Source organism: Sphaerodactylus townsendi, linkage group LG08 (assembly GCF_021028975.2).
Source record: "Sphaerodactylus townsendi isolate TG3544 linkage group LG08, MPM_Stown_v2.3, whole genome shotgun sequence".
Classification (NCBI taxonomy): domain Eukaryota; kingdom Metazoa; phylum Chordata; class Lepidosauria; order Squamata; family Sphaerodactylidae; genus Sphaerodactylus; species Sphaerodactylus townsendi.
The window spans coordinates 6,876,447-6,889,289 of NC_059432.1; positions in this window are offsets into that span (position 1 = coordinate 6,876,447).

Genomic DNA, 12,843 nt, shown 5'->3' on the forward strand with positions numbered 1-12,843 from the left:
AGGTTCAATTGTGCCAGAAAATACAGCTAACTAGGGACCCCGGGGTGGGGGGGGGGGGAGGCTCCAGCTCAGCATATAGACTGATGGCTGAGTTGTCAACTGGAGATTGGGAAATTCTAGGAGATTTGTGGGTGGAGCCAGGAGGGGGACCTCAGCAGCGCCTGATGCCCTCCCCTCCCGAGCAGCTGTCTCTCCAGGGGAACTGGGGGCCATGAGATCACCAGGCCCTGTGTGGAGGTTGTGAAAACAACGAATCCGTCTTTGCCAGTGCTGAAAAGGGAAACTTCTAGGCCAGAATTGTTAGGAAAGGAATTGGAAGAATGGAAACAAAATGAGCCAGCATGCAAACTGTCTTTAAAGCATGATCTTCATACACTTCTGGTCAACCGATCCCAAAAAAGGATTCTGTAAGCTGGAAAAGGTGCAGAAAAAAGGATCAACAACAGGAACAGTTCAGTAGGAAAGGCTAAAGCCGTGGTGGCGAACCTTTGGCACTCCAGATGTTATGGACTACAATTCCCATCAGCCCCTGCCAGCATGGCCAATTGGCCATGCTGGCAGGGTGTCAGAATCCCAAAAACACACACAAACTCTTGTCGAAGAACAGTAGTTTTTAATGGTGTTGGATCTTCCTGGGGGGGGGGGGTGGGGGGGGGGGGGGGGGGGGGGGGCGGGGGGTTGGGGGGGGGGGGGGGGGGGGGGGGGGGGGGTGGGGGGGGGGTGGGGGGGGGGGGGGGGGGGTGGGGGGGGGGGGGAGTGGGGGGGGTGGGGGGGTTGGGGGGGGGGGGGGTGGGGGGGGGGGGGGGTGCGGGGGGGGTGGGGGAGGGGGGGGGCGGAGGGGGGGGGGGGGGCGGAGGGGCGGGGGGGCGCGGTGGGGGGGGGGGTGGGGCGGGGGAGGGGAGGGCGGGTGGGGGGGCTGGGGGCGGGGGGGGGGGGGGGGGGGGGGGGGTGGGGGGGGGGGGGGGTGGGGGGGGGGGGGGGTGGGGGGGGGGGGGGGTGGGGGGGGGGGGGGGTGGGGGGGGGGGGGGGTGGGGGGGGGGGGGGGTGGGGGGGGGGGGGGGTGGGGGGGGGGGGGGGTGGGGGGGGGGGGGGGTGGGGGGGGGGGGGGGTGGGGGGGGGGGGGGGTGGGGGGGGGGGGGGGTGGGGGGGGGGGGGGGTGGGGGGGGGGGGGGGTGGGGGGGGGGGGGGGTGGGGGGGGGGGGGGGTGGGGGGGGGGGGGGGTGGGGGGGGGGGGGGGTGGGGGGGGGGGGGGGTGGGGGGGGGGGGGGGTGGGGGGGGGGGGGGGTGGGGGGGGGGGGGGGTGGGGGGGGGGGGGGGTGGGGGGGGGGGGGGGTGGGGGGGGGGGGGGGTGGGGGGGGGGGGGGGTGGGGGGGGGGGGGGGTGGGGGGGGGGGGGGGTGGGGGGGGGGGGGGGTGGGGGGGGGGGGGGGTGGGGGGGGGGGGGGGTGGGGGGGGGGGGGGGTGGGGGGGGGGGGGGGTGGGGGGGGGGGGGGGTGGGGGGGGGGGGGGGTGGGGGGGGGGGGGGGTGGGGGGGGGGGGGGGTGGGGGGGGGGGGGGGTGGGGGGGGGGGGGGGTGGGGGGGGGGGGGGGTGGGGGGGGGGGGGGGTGGGGGGGGGGGGGGGTGGGGGGGGGGGGGGGTGGGGGGGGGGGGGGGTGGGGGGGGGGGGGGGTGGGGGGGGGGGGGGGTGGGGGGGGGGGGGGGTGGGGGGGGGGGGGGGTGGGGGGGGGGGGGGGTGGGGGGGGGGGGGGGTGGGGGGGGGGGGGGGTGGGGGGGGGGGGGGGTGGGGGGGGGGGGGGGTGGGGGGGGGGGGGGGTGGGGGGGGGGGGGGGTGGGGGGGGGGGGGGGTGGGGGGGGGGGGGGGTGGGGGGGGGGGGGGGTGGGGGGGGGGGGGGGTGGGGGGGGGGGGGGGTGGGGGGGGGGGGGGGTGGGGGGGGGGGGGGGTGGGGGGGGGGGGGGGTGGGGGGGGGGGGGGGTGGGGGGGGGGGGGGGTGGGGGGGGGGGGGGGTGGGGGGGGGGGGGGGTGGGGGGGGGGGGGGGTGGGGGGGGGGGGGGGTGGGGGGGGGGGGGGGTGGGGGGGGGGGGGGGTGGGGGGGGGGGGGGGTGGGGGGGGGGGGGGGTGGGGGGGGGGGGGGGTGGGGGGGGGGGGGGGTGGGGGGGGGGGGGGGTGGGGGGGGGGGGGGGTGGGGGGGGGGGGGGGTGGGGGGGGGGGGGGGTGGGGGGGGGGGGGGGTGGGGGGGGGGGGGGGTGGGGGGGGGGGGGGGTGGGGGGGGGGGGGGGTGGGGGGGGGGGGGGGTGGGGGGGGGGGGGGGTGGGGGGGGGGGGGGGTGGGGGGGGGGGGGGGTGGGGGGGGGGGGGGGTGGGGGGGGGGGGGGGTGGGGGGGGGGGGGGGTGGGGGGGGGGGGGGGTGGGGGGGGGGGGGGGTGGGGGGGGGGGGGGGTGGGGGGGGGGGGGGGTGGGGGGGGGGGGGGGTGGGGGGGGGGGGGGGTGGGGGGGGGGGGGGGTGGGGGGGGGGGGGGGTGGGGGGGGGGGGGGGTGGGGGGGGGGGGGGGTGGGGGGGGGGGGGGGTGGGGGGGGGGGGGGGTGGGGGGGGGGGGGGGTGGGGGGGGGGGGGGGTGGGGGGGGGGGGGGGTGGGGGGGGGGGGGGGTGGGGGGGGGGGGGGGTGGGGGGGGGGGGGGGTGGGGGGGGGGGGGGGTGGGGGGGGGGGGGGGTGGGGGGGGGGGGGGGTGGGGGGGGGGGGGGGTGGGGGGGGGGGGGGGTGGGGGGGGGGGGGGGTGGGGGGGGGGGGGGGTGGGGGGGGGGGGGGGTGGGGGGGGGGGGGGGTGGGGGGGGGGGGGGGTGGGGGGGGGGGGGGGTGGGGGGGGGGGGGGGTGGGGGGGGGGGGGGGTGGGGGGGGGGGGGGGTGGGGGGGGGGGGGGGTGGGGGGGGGGGGGGGTGGGGGGGGGGGGGGGTGGGGGGGGGGGGGGGTGGGGGGGGGGGGGGGTGGGGGGGGGGGGGGGTGGGGGGGGGGGGGGGTGGGGGGGGGGGGGGGTGGGGGGGGGGGGGGGTGGGGGGGGGGGGGGGTGGGGGGGGGGGGGGGTGGGGGGGGGGGGGGGTGGGGGGGGGGGGGGGTGGGGGGGGGGGGGGGTGGGGGGGGGGGGGGGTGGGGGGGGGGGGGGGTGGGGGGGGGGGGGGGTGGGGGGGGGGGGGGGTGGGGGGGGGGGGGGGTGGGGGGGGGGGGGGGTGGGGGGGGGGGGGGGTGGGGGGGGGGGGGGGTGGGGGGGGGGGGGGGTGGGGGGGGGGGGGGGTGGGGGGGGGGGGGGGTGGGGGGGGGGGGGGGTGGGGGGGGGGGGGGGTGGGGGGGGGGGGGGGTGGGGGGGGGGGGGGGTGGGGGGGGGGGGGGGTGGGGGGGGGGGGGGGTGGGGGGGGGGGGGGGTGGGGGGGGGGGGGGGTGGGGGGGGGGGGGGGTGGGGGGGGGGGGGGGTGGGGGGGGGGGGGGGTGGGGGGGGGGGGGGGTGGGGGGGGGGGGGGGTGGGGGGGGGGGGGGGTGGGGGGGGGGGGGGGTGGGGGGGGGGGGGGGTGGGGGGGGGGGGGGGTGGGGGGGGGGGGGGGTGGGGGGGGGGGGGGGTGGGGGGGGGGGGGGGTGGGGGGGGGGGGGGGTGGGGGGGGGGGGGGGTGGGGGGGGGGGGGGGTGGGGGGGGGGGGGGGTGGGGGGGGGGGGGGGTGGGGGGGGGGGGGGGTGGGGGGGGGGGGGGGTGGGGGGGGGGGGGGGTGGGGGGGGGGGGGGGTGGGGGGGGGGGGGGGTGGGGGGGGGGGGGGGTGGGGGGGGGGGGGGGTGGGGGGGGGGGGGGGTGGGGGGGGGGGGGGGTGGGGGGGGGGGGGGGTGGGGGGGGGGGGGGGTGGGGGGGGGGGGGGGTGGGGGGGGGGGGGGGTGGGGGGGGGGGGGGGTGGGGGGGGGGGGGGGTGGGGGGGGGGGGGGGTGGGGGGGGGGGGGGGTGGGGGGGGGGGGGGGTGGGGGGGGGGGGGGGTGGGGGGGGGGGGGGGTGGGGGGGGGGGGGGGTGGGGGGGGGGGGGGGTGGGGGGGGGGGGGGGTGGGGGGGGGGGGGGGTGGGGGGGGGGGGGGGTGGGGGGGGGGGGGGGTGGGGGGGGGGGGGGGTGGGGGGGGGGGGGGGTGGGGGGGGGGGGGGGTGGGGGGGGGGGGGGGTGGGGGGGGGGGGGGGTGGGGGGGGGGGGGGGTGGGGGGGGGGGGGGGTGGGGGGGGGGGGGGGTGGGGGGGGGGGGGGGTGGGGGGGGGGGGGGGTGGGGGGGGGGGGGGGTGGGGGGGGGGGGGGGTGGGGGGGGGGGGGGGTGGGGGGGGGGGGGGGTGGGGGGGGGGGGGGGTGGGGGGGGGGGGGGGTGGGGGGGGGGGGGGGTGGGGGGGGGGGGGGGTGGGGGGGGGGGGGGGTGGGGGGGGGGGGGGGTGGGGGGGGGGGGGGGTGGGGGGGGGGGGGGGTGGGGGGGGGGGGGGGTGGGGGGGGGGGGGGGTGGGGGGGGGGGGGGGTGGGGGGGGGGGGGGGTGGGGGGGGGGGGGGGTGGGGGGGGGGGGGGGTGGGGGGGGGGGGGGGTGGGGGGGGGGGGGGGTGGGGGGGGGGGGGGGTGGGGGGGGGGGGGGGTGGGGGGGGGGGGGGGTGGGGGGGGGGGGGGGTGGGGGGGGGGGGGGGTGGGGGGGGGGGGGGGTGGGGGGGGGGGGGGGTGGGGGGGGGGGGGGGTGGGGGGGGGGGGGGGTGGGGGGGGGGGGGGGTGGGGGGGGGGGGGGGTGGGGGGGGGGGGGGGTGGGGGGGGGGGGGGGTGGGGGGGGGGGGGGGTGGGGGGGGGGGGGGGTGGGGGGGGGGGGGGGTGGGGGGGGGGGGGGGTGGGGGGGGGGGGGGGTGGGGGGGGGGGGGGGTGGGGGGGGGGGGGGGTGGGGGGGGGGGGGGGTGGGGGGGGGGGGGGGTGGGGGGGGGGGGGGGTGGGGGGGGGGGGGGGTGGGGGGGGGGGGGGGTGGGGGGGGGGGGGGGTGGGGGGGGGGGGGGGTGGGGGGGGGGGGGGGTGGGGGGGGGGGGGGGTGGGGGGGGGGGGGGGTGGGGGGGGGGGGGGGTGGGGGGGGGGGGGGGTGGGGGGGGGGGGGGGTGGGGGGGGGGGGGGGTGGGGGGGGGGGGGGGTGGGGGGGGGGGGGGGTGGGGGGGGGGGGGGGTGGGGGGGGGGGGGGGTGGGGGGGGGGGGGGGTGGGGGGGGGGGGGGGTGGGGGGGGGGGGGGGTGGGGGGGGGGGGGGGTGGGGGGGGGGGGGGGTGGGGGGGGGGGGGGGTGGGGGGGGGGGGGGGTGGGGGGGGGGGGGGGTGGGGGGGGGGGGGGGTGGGGGGGGGGGGGGGTGGGGGGGGGGGGGGGTGGGGGGGGGGGGGGGTGGGGGGGGGGGGGGGTGGGGGGGGGGGGGGGTGGGGGGGGGGGGGGGTGGGGGGGGGGGGGGGTGGGGGGGGGGGGGGGTGGGGGGGGGGGGGGGTGGGGGGGGGGGGGGGTGGGGGGGGGGGGGGGTGGGGGGGGGGGGGGGTGGGGGGGGGGGGGGGTGGGGGGGGGGGGGGGTGGGGGGGGGGGGGGGTGGGGGGGGGGGGGGGTGGGGGGGGGGGGGGGTGGGGGGGGGGGGGGGTGGGGGGGGGGGGGGGTGGGGGGGGGGGGGGGTGGGGGGGGGGGGGGGTGGGGGGGGGGGGGGGTGGGGGGGGGGGGGGGTGGGGGGGGGGGGGGGTGGGGGGGGGGGGGGGTGGGGGGGGGGGGGGGTGGGGGGGGGGGGGGGTGGGGGGGGGGGGGGGTGGGGGGGGGGGGGGGTGGGGGGGGGGGGGGGTGGGGGGGGGGGGGGGTGGGGGGGGGGGGGGGTGGGGGGGGGGGGGGGTGGGGGGGGGGGGGGGTGGGGGGGGGGGGGGGTGGGGGGGGGGGGGGGTGGGGGGGGGGGGGGGTGGGGGGGGGGGGGGGTGGGGGGGGGGGGGGGTGGGGGGGGGGGGGGGTGGGGGGGGGGGGGGGTGGGGGGGGGGGGGGGTGGGGGGGGGGGGGGGTGGGGGGGGGGGGGGGTGGGGGGGGGGGGGGGTGGGGGGGGGGGGGGGTGGGGGGGGGGGGGGGTGGGGGGGGGGGGGGGTGGGGGGGGGGGGGGGTGGGGGGGGGGGGGGGTGGGGGGGGGGGGGGGTGGGGGGGGGGGGGGGTGGGGGGGGGGGGGGGTGGGGGGGGGGGGGGGTGGGGGGGGGGGGGGGTGGGGGGGGGGGGGGGTGGGGGGGGGGGGGGGTGGGGGGGGGGGGGGGTGGGGGGGGGGGGGGGTGGGGGGGGGGGGGGGTGGGGGGGGGGGGGGGTGGGGGGGGGGGGGGGTGGGGGGGGGGGGGGGTGGGGGGGGGGGGGGGTGGGGGGGGGGGGGGGTGGGGGGGGGGGGGGGTGGGGGGGGGGGGGGGTGGGGGGGGGGGGGGGTGGGGGGGGGGGGGGGTGGGGGGGGGGGGGGGTGGGGGGGGGGGGGGGTGGGGGGGGGGGGGGGTGGGGGGGGGGGGGGGTGGGGGGGGGGGGGGGTGGGGGGGGGGGGGGGTGGGGGGGGGGGGGGGTGGGGGGGGGGGGGGGTGGGGGGGGGGGGGGGTGGGGGGGGGGGGGGGTGGGGGGGGGGGGGGGTGGGGGGGGGGGGGGGTGGGGGGGGGGGGGGGTGGGGGGGGGGGGGGGTGGGGGGGGGGGGGGGTGGGGGGGGGGGGGGGTGGGGGGGGGGGGGGGTGGGGGGGGGGGGGGGTGGGGGGGGGGGGGGGTGGGGGGGGGGGGGGGTGGGGGGGGGGGGGGGTGGGGGGGGGGGGGGGTGGGGGGGGGGGGGGGTGGGGGGGGGGGGGGGTGGGGGGGGGGGGGGGTGGGGGGGGGGGGGGGTGGGGGGGGGGGGGGGTGGGGGGGGGGGGGGGTGGGGGGGGGGGGGGGTGGGGGGGGGGGGGGGTGGGGGGGGGGGGGGGTGGGGGGGGGGGGGGGTGGGGGGGGGGGGGGGTGGGGGGGGGGGGGGGTGGGGGGGGGGGGGGGTGGGGGGGGGGGGGGGTGGGGGGGGGGGGGGGTGGGGGGGGGGGGGGGTGGGGGGGGGGGGGGGTGGGGGGGGGGGGGGGTGGGGGGGGGGGGGGGTGGGGGGGGGGGGGGGTGGGGGGGGGGGGGGGTGGGGGGGGGGGGGGGTGGGGGGGGGGGGGGGTGGGGGGGGGGGGGGGTGGGGGGGGGGGGGGGTGGGGGGGGGGGGGGGTGGGGGGGGGGGGGGGTGGGGGGGGGGGGGGGTGGGGGGGGGGGGGGGTGGGGGGGGGGGGGGGTGGGGGGGGGGGGGGGTGGGGGGGGGGGGGGGTGGGGGGGGGGGGGGGTGGGGGGGGGGGGGGGTGGGGGGGGGGGGGGGTGGGGGGGGGGGGGGGTGGGGGGGGGGGGGGGTGGGGGGGGGGGGGGGTGGGGGGGGGGGGGGGTGGGGGGGGGGGGGGGTGGGGGGGGGGGGGGGTGGGGGGGGGGGGGGGTGGGGGGGGGGGGGGGTGGGGGGGGGGGGGGGTGGGGGGGGGGGGGGGTGGGGGGGGGGGGGGGTGGGGGGGGGGGGGGGTGGGGGGGGGGGGGGGTGGGGGGGGGGGGGGGTGGGGGGGGGGGGGGGTGGGGGGGGGGGGGGGTGGGGGGGGGGGGGGGTGGGGGGGGGGGGGGGTGGGGGGGGGGGGGGGTGGGGGGGGGGGGGGGTGGGGGGGGGGGGGGGTGGGGGGGGGGGGGGGTGGGGGGGGGGGGGGGTGGGGGGGGGGGGGGGTGGGGGGGGGGGGGGGTGGGGGGGGGGGGGGGTGGGGGGGGGGGGGGGTGGGGGGGGGGGGGGGTGGGGGGGGGGGGGGGTGGGGGGGGGGGGGGGTGGGGGGGGGGGGGGGTGGGGGGGGGGGGGGGTGGGGGGGGGGGGGGGTGGGGGGGGGGGGGGGTGGGGGGGGGGGGGGGTGGGGGGGGGGGGGGGTGGGGGGGGGGGGGGGTGGGGGGGGGGGGGGGTGGGGGGGGGGGGGGGTGGGGGGGGGGGGGGGTGGGGGGGGGGGGGGGTGGGGGGGGGGGGGGGTGGGGGGGGGGGGGGGTGGGGGGGGGGGGGGGTGGGGGGGGGGGGGGGTGGGGGGGGGGGGGGGTGGGGGGGGGGGGGGGTGGGGGGGGGGGGGGGTGGGGGGGGGGGGGGGTGGGGGGGGGGGGGGGTGGGGGGGGGGGGGGGTGGGGGGGGGGGGGGGTGGGGGGGGGGGGGGGTGGGGGGGGGGGGGGGTGGGGGGGGGGGGGGGTGGGGGGGGGGGGGGGTGGGGGGGGGGGGGGGTGGGGGGGGGGGGGGGTGGGGGGGGGGGGGGGTGGGGGGGGGGGGGGGTGGGGGGGGGGGGGGGTGGGGGGGGGGGGGGGTGGGGGGGGGGGGGGGTGGGGGGGGGGGGGGGTGGGGGGGGGGGGGGGTGGGGGGGGGGGGGGGTGGGGGGGGGGGGGGGTGGGGGGGGGGGGGGGTGGGGGGGGGGGGGGGTGGGGGGGGGGGGGGGTGGGGGGGGGGGGGGGTGGGGGGGGGGGGGGGTGGGGGGGGGGGGGGGTGGGGGGGGGGGGGGGTGGGGGGGGGGGGGGGTGGGGGGGGGGGGGGGTGGGGGGGGGGGGGGGTGGGGGGGGGGGGGGGTGGGGGGGGGGGGGGGTGGGGGGGGGGGGGGGTGGGGGGGGGGGGGGGTGGGGGGGGGGGGGGGTGGGGGGGGGGGGGGGTGGGGGGGGGGGGGGGTGGGGGGGGGGGGGGGTGGGGGGGGGGGGGGGTGGGGGGGGGGGGGGGTGGGGGGGGGGGGGGGTGGGGGGGGGGGGGGGTGGGGGGGGGGGGGGGTGGGGGGGGGGGGGGGTGGGGGGGGGGGGGGGTGGGGGGGGGGGGGGGTGGGGGGGGGGGGGGGTGGGGGGGGGGGGGGGTGGGGGGGGGGGGGGGTGGGGGGGGGGGGGGGTGGGGGGGGGGGGGGGTGGGGGGGGGGGGGGGTGGGGGGGGGGGGGGGTGGGGGGGGGGGGGGGTGGGGGGGGGGGGGGGTGGGGGGGGGGGGGGGTGGGGGGGGGGGGGGGTGGGGGGGGGGGGGGGTGGGGGGGGGGGGGGGTGGGGGGGGGGGGGGGTGGGGGGGGGGGGGGGTGGGGGGGGGGGGGGGTGGGGGGGGGGGGGGGTGGGGGGGGGGGGGGGTGGGGGGGGGGGGGGGTGGGGGGGGGGGGGGGTGGGGGGGGGGGGGGGTGGGGGGGGGGGGGGGTGGGGGGGGGGGGGGGTGGGGGGGGGGGGGGGTGGGGGGGGGGGGGGGTGGGGGGGGGGGGGGGTGGGGGGGGGGGGGGGTGGGGGGGGGGGGGGGTGGGGGGGGGGGGGGGTGGGGGGGGGGGGGGGTGGGGGGGGGGGGGGGTGGGGGGGGGGGGGGGTGGGGGGGGGGGGGGGTGGGGGGGGGGGGGGGTGGGGGGGGGGGGGGGTGGGGGGGGGGGGGGGTGGGGGGGGGGGGGGGTGGGGGGGGGGGGGGGTGGGGGGGGGGGGGGGTGGGGGGGGGGGGGGGTGGGGGGGGGGGGGGGTGGGGGGGGGGGGGGGTGGGGGGGGGGGGGGGTGGGGGGGGGGGGGGGTGGGGGGGGGGGGGGGTGGGGGGGGGGGGGGGTGGGGGGGGGGGGGGGTGGGGGGGGGGGGGGGTGGGGGGGGGGGGGGGTGGGGGGGGGGGGGGGTGGGGGGGGGGGGGGGTGGGGGGGGGGGGGGGTGGGGGGGGGGGGGGGTGGGGGGGGGGGGGGGTGGGGGGGGGGGGGGGTGGGGGGGGGGGGGGGTGGGGGGGGGGGGGGGTGGGGGGGGGGGGGGGTGGGGGGGGGGGGGGGTGGGGGGGGGGGGGGGTGGGGGGGGGGGGGGGTGGGGGGGGGGGGGGGTGGGGGGGGGGGGGGGTGGGGGGGGGGGGGGGTGGGGGGGGGGGGGGGTGGGGGGGGGGGGGGGTGGGGGGGGGGGGGGGTGGGGGGGGGGGGGGGTGGGGGGGGGGGGGGGTGGGGGGGGGGGGGGGTGGGGGGGGGGGGGGGTGGGGGGGGGGGGGGGTGGGGGGGGGGGGGGGTGGGGGGGGGGGGGGGTGGGGGGGGGGGGGGGTGGGGGGGGGGGGGGGTGGGGGGGGGGGGGGGTGGGGGGGGGGGGGGGTGGGGGGGGGGGGGGGTGGGGGGGGGGGGGGGTGGGGGGGGGGGGGGGTGGGGGGGGGGGGGGGTGGGGGGGGGGGGGGGTGGGGGGGGGGGGGGGTGGGGGGGGGGGGGGGTGGGGGGGGGGGGGGGTGGGGGGGGGGGGGGGTGGGGGGGGGGGGGGGTGGGGGGGGGGGGGGGTGGGGGGGGGGGGGGGTGGGGGGGGGGGGGGGTGGGGGGGGGGGGGGGTGGGGGGGGGGGGGGGTGGGGGGGGGGGGGGGTGGGGGGGGGGGGGGGTGGGGGGGGGGGGGGGTGGGGGGGGGGGGGGGTGGGGGGGGGGGGGGGTGGGGGGGGGGGGGGGTGGGGGGGGGGGGGGGTGGGGGGGGGGGGGGGTGGGGGGGGGGGGGGGTGGGGGGGGGGGGGGGTGGGGGGGGGGGGGGGTGGGGGGGGGGGGGGGTGGGGGGGGGGGGGGGTGGGGGGGGGGGGGGGTGGGGGGGGGGGGGGGTGGGGGGGGGGGGGGGTGGGGGGGGGGGGGGGTGGGGGGGGGGGGGGGTGGGGGGGGGGGGGGGTGGGGGGGGGGGGGGGTGGGGGGGGGGGGGGGTGGGGGGGGGGGGGGGTGGGGGGGGGGGGGGGTGGGGGGGGGGGGGGGTGGGGGGGGGGGGGGGTGGGGGGGGGGGGGGGTGGGGGGGGGGGGGGGTGGGGGGGGGGGGGGGTGGGGGGGGGGGGGGGTGGGGGGGGGGGGGGGTGGGGGGGGGGGGGGGTGGGGGGGGGGGGGGGTGGGGGGGGGGGGGGGTGGGGGGGGGGGGGGGTGGGGGGGGGGGGGGGTGGGGGGGGGGGGGGGTGGGGGGGGGGGGGGGTGGGGGGGGGGGGGGGTGGGGGGGGGGGGGGGTGGGGGGGGGGGGGGGTGGGGGGGGGGGGGGGTGGGGGGGGGGGGGGGTGGGGGGGGGGGGGGGTGGGGGGGGGGGGGGGTGGGGGGGGGGGGGGGTGGGGGGGGGGGGGGGTGGGGGGGGGGGGGGGTGGGGGGGGGGGGGGGTGGGGGGGGGGGGGGGTGGGGGGGGGGGGGGGTGGGGGGGGGGGGGGGTGGGGGGGGGGGGGGGTGGGGGGGGGGGGGGGTGGGGGGGGGGGGGGGTGGGGGGGGGGGGGGGTGGGGGGGGGGGGGGGTGGGGGGGGGGGGGGGTGGGGGGGGGGGGGGGTGGGGGGGGGGGGGGGTGGGGGGGGGGGGGGGTGGGGGGGGGGGGGGGTGGGGGGGGGGGGGGGTGGGGGGGGGGGGGGGTGGGGGGGGGGGGGGGTGGGGGGGGGGGGGGGTGGGGGGGGGGGGGGGTGGGGGGGGGGGGGGGTGGGGGGGGGGGGGGGTGGGGGGGGGGGGGGGTGGGGGGGGGGGGGGGTGGGGGGGGGGGGGGGTGGGGGGGGGGGGGGGTGGGGGGGGGGGGGGGTGGGGGGGGGGGGGGGTGGGGGGGGGGGGGGGTGGGGGGGGGGGGGGGTGGGGGGGGGGGGGGGTGGGGGGGGGGGGGGGTGGGGGGGGGGGGGGGTGGGGGGGGGGGGGGGTGGGGGGGGGGGGGGGTGGGGGGGGGGGGGGGTGGGGGGGGGGGGGGGTGGGGGGGGGGGGGGGTGGGGGGGGGGGGGGGTGGGGGGGGGGGGGGGTGGGGGGGGGGGGGGGTGGGGGGGGGGGGGGGTGGGGGGGGGGGGGGGTGGGGGGGGGGGGGGGTGGGGGGGGGGGGGGGTGGGGGGGGGGGGGGGTGGGGGGGGGGGGGGGTGGGGGGGGGGGGGGGTGGGGGGGGGGGGGGGTGGGGGGGGGGGGGGGTGGGGGGGGGGGGGGGTGGGGGGGGGGGGGGGTGGGGGGGGGGGGGGGTGGGGGGGGGGGGGGGTGGGGGGGGGGGGGGGTGGGGGGGGGGGGGGGTGGGGGGGGGGGGGGGTGGGGGGGGGGGGGGGTGGGGGGGGGGGGGGGTGGGGGGGGGGGGGGGTGGGGGGGGGGGGGGGTGGGGGGGGGGGGGGGTGGGGGGGGGGGGGGGTGGGGGGGGGGGGGGGTGGGGGGGGGGGGGGGTGGGGGGGGGGGGGGGTGGGGGGGGGGGGGGGTGGGGGGGGGGGGGGGTGGGGGGGGGGGGGGGTGGGGGGGGGGGGGGGTGGGGGGGGGGGGGGGTGGGGGGGGGGGGGGGTGGGGGGGGGGGGGGGTGGGGGGGGGGGGGGGTGGGGGGGGGGGGGGGTGGGGGGGGGGGGGGGTGGGGGGGGGGGGGGGTGGGGGGGGGGGGGGGTGGGGGGGGGGGGGGGTGGGGGGGGGGGGGGGTGGGGGGGGGGGGGGGTGGGGGGGGGGGGGGGTGGGGGGGGGGGGGGGTGGGGGGGGGGGGGGGTGGGGGGGGGGGGGGGTGGGGGGGGGGGGGGGTGGGGGGGGGGGGGGGTGGGGGGGGGGGGGGGTGGGGGGGGGGGGGGGTGGGGGGGGGGGGGGGTGGGGGGGGGGGGGGGTGGGGGGGGGGGGGGGTGGGGGGGGGGGGGGGTGGGGGGGGGGGGGGGTGGGGGGGGGGGGGGGTGGGGGGGGGGGGGGGTGGGGGGGGGGGGGGGTGGGGGGGGGGGGGGGTGGGGGGGGGGGGGGGTGGGGGGGGGGGGGGGTGGGGGGGGGGGGGGGTGGGGGGGGGGGGGGGTGGGGGGGGGGGGGGGTGGGGGGGGGGGGGGGTGGGGGGGGGGGGGGGTGGGGGGGGGGGGGGGTGGGGGGGGGGGGGGGTGGGGGGGGGGGGGGGTGGGGGGGGGGGGGGGTGGGGGGGGGGGGGGGTGGGGG